This window comes from Salvelinus alpinus, chromosome 16 (assembly GCF_045679555.1).
Source record: "Salvelinus alpinus chromosome 16, SLU_Salpinus.1, whole genome shotgun sequence".
NCBI lineage: Eukaryota > Metazoa > Chordata > Actinopteri > Salmoniformes > Salmonidae > Salvelinus > Salvelinus alpinus.
Genome location: NC_092101.1, coordinates 28962783 through 28965744, shown reverse-complemented (window position 1 = coordinate 28965744; position 2962 = coordinate 28962783). Strand labels below are relative to the sequence as shown.

General features: G+C 54.4%; 1 non-coding gene across 1 annotated transcript; it reads right to left on the bottom strand.

Moving 5' to 3' along the window:
• Positions 1-2272: 2272 nt before the first annotated feature.
• Positions 2273-2390, bottom strand: LOC139541808 (small nucleolar RNA SNORA26). Its single transcript, XR_011668424.1, has one exon. It is a non-coding gene; the product is annotated as a small nucleolar RNA SNORA26 (small nucleolar RNA).
• Positions 2391-2962: the final 572 nt, after the last annotated feature.

The window sequence follows — 2962 nt, the reverse complement described above, 5'->3', positions numbered from 1 at the left end:
GGCTGGGATAGGAGTCGTGCTCTCTCAGCGCTCGAGTACGCCACCAAAGCTCCGCCTCTGTGCCTTCTTTTCGAAGAAGCTCAGCCTGGCGGAGCGAAACTATGACGTGGGGGACCGGGAGTTGTTGGCTGTCGTCAAGGCCTTGAAGGCGTGGAGACATTGGCTTGAGGGGGCTAAACACCCTTTTCTCATCTGGACTGACCACAGCAATCTGGAGTGCATCCGGGCGGCGAGGAGACTGAACTCTCGTCAGGCAAGGTGGGCCATGTTCTTTACCCGTTTTGTCTTCACACTGTCCTACAGACCAGGTTCCCAGAATGCTAAGGCAGACGCACTGTCCCGGATGTATGACAAAGAGGAGCGGTCCATGGATCACACTCCAATACTCTCGGCCTCTTGCCTGGTGGCACGAGCGGGCGTTACATGCAGAGCCCACTCCCCTCCAGTGTCCAGCTGGGCGTCTGTACGTTCCGTCTGCTGTCCGCGACCATTTGATCTATTGGGCCCACACGTCACCCTCCTTTGGTCATCTGGGCATCGGTCAGACAGTGCGCTGTCTTAGTGGGAAGTACTGGTGGCCCACCTTGGCTAAGGACGTGAGGGTTTATGTTTCCTCCTGCTCGGTGTGTGCTCAGTGCAAGTTACAACCCTTACCCGTTCCACAACGGCCGTGGTCGCACCTGTCGGTGGACTTCCTAACGGATCTTCCTCCCTCACAGGTAACACCACGATCCTGGTCGTTGTGGATCGGTTTTGCAAGTCCTGCCGTCTCCTCCCTTTGCCCGGTCTCCCTACTGCCCTACAGACTGCGGAGGCTCTGTTCACACACGTCTTCCGGCACTACGGGGTGCCTGAGGACATAGTATCTGATCGAGGTCCCCAGTTCACGTCAAGGGTCTGGAGGGCATTCATGGAACGTCTGGGGGTCTCGGTCAGCCTTACCTCAGGTTTTCACCCCGAGAGTAATGGGCAGGTGGAGAGAGTGAACCAGGATGTGGGTAGGTTTCTGCGGTCCTATTGCCAGGACCGGCCGGGGGAGTGGGCGGCGTTCATACCCTGGGCAGAGATGGCCCAAAACTCGCTCCGCCACTCCTCCACTAACCTCTCCCCCTTCCAGTGCGTACTGGGGTACCAGCCGGTTCTGGCGCCGTGGCATCAGAGCCAGATCGAGGCTCCTGCGGTGGACGACTGGTTTAAGCGCTCAGAGGAGACATGGGACGCCGCTCATGTGCACCTTCAGCGGGCCGTGAGGCGTCAGAAGGCTGGCGCAGACCGCCACCGCAGTGAGGCCCGGTGTTCGCACCGGGGGACCGGGTCTGGCTCTCGACCCGAAACCTGCCCCTCCGCCTGCCCTGCCGGAAGCTGGGTCTGCGGTTTGTGGGGCCATTCAAAGTCCTGAGGAGAATAAACGAGGTGTGTTACAGGCTACAGCTTCCCCCCGATTACCGTATTAACCCCTCATTTCATGTGTCTCTCCTCAGGCCGGTGGTGGCTGGTCCGCTCCAGGAATCTGAGGTGCGGGAGGTTCCTCCGCCCCCTCTGGACATCGAGGGGGCTCCGGCGTATGCAGTTCGGTCCATACTGGACTCGAGGCGTCGGGCGAGGGGCCTTCAGTACCTCGTGGAGTGGGAGGGGTACGGTCCGGAGGAGAGATGCTGGGTGCCGGTGGAGGACGTGTTGGACCCTTCGATGCTGCGGGAGTTCCACCGTCTCCATTCAGATCGCCCTGCACCTCGTCCTCCGGGTCGTCCCCGAAGCCGGCGTCGGTGCGCTGCTGGAGCCGCGCGTCAAGGGGGGGGGGTACTGTCACGACTTCAGCCGAAGTCGGTTCCTCTCCTTGTTCGGGCGGCGCTCGGCGTCGCCGGTCAAATAGCCAACACCGATCCACTTTTCATTTTCCATTTGTTTTGTCTTTGTTTCTACACACCTGTTTTTCATTCCCCTAATTATTGTTAATATATTTAACCCTCTTTTTCCCCCATGTTGTTGTGCGGGATTGTTTTATGTCATGTTCGGTAATGTTGGTGACTGGTTATTTCGACGGGTGCCATTTCTTGCCCGTGTGTTTGTGTTTGGGCAAGTGTATTGTTTTACCTTGCACCATTCATTATTCTGAGTAAAGTTACGTTGCTCCCAATTCTCTGCTCTCCTGTGCCTGACTGCATACACCAGCTACACCCACCATTCTGACACCCACCCGTTGTATTATATACACAAAGACAATGTACCAGCATTGACTTATTAAGACAAAGCAAAATATGTAAAAATAATGGTTTATTTCTCCCGACAGGATCCGCAGAGAGGATTTGGCCTTCACCTCAGGTTTATGAGAGAACTGCCTTACCCCCCTATGTTCATCATTTAGGACATTTCTAGTCTTAAATGGGCGAAAAGGGCATTACCTTTTTTGGTTACTTGAGGTTAAAACGAGATACCTGTCTGGTGACATCAGTCTATTCCAACCATTAATTTCTCCAATCCAAAAACATCAGGGCACCTGTTTTAGAAAAATTAAGATGTCTTAGCATAAATTCAATCATCAATGGTTGGTTCCTAGATCTGTTACGATTGTCAAAGGGCAAAGTGCAGTAGTGCACATCCTTCACAGCCATTTTAGGTGTGTTTGCTGTCCTTCAGACGAGTGTGTTCCTCTCAACAGGTCCAGAGCCAGCCTCTGTCTCCCAGATATGGCCACTTGTGGAACAGGCACTAGTAGGTAAAGAGGGAAAGGGAAAGGGGGATACTTAGTCAGTTGTCCAACTGAATGTATTCAACTGAAATGTGTCTGCCGCATTTAACCCAACCCCTCTGAATCAGAGAGGTGTGGGGGGCTGCCTTAATCAGAGTGGGTCTCAAGTCACTTGTCATGGCCATACTCACCTCACAAGGTCTTTCACATGACCACTTGCACAAGCCGTCCTCTGTCCCTTTGCATTTGATATGTGCCTCAGTGAGTAGACAG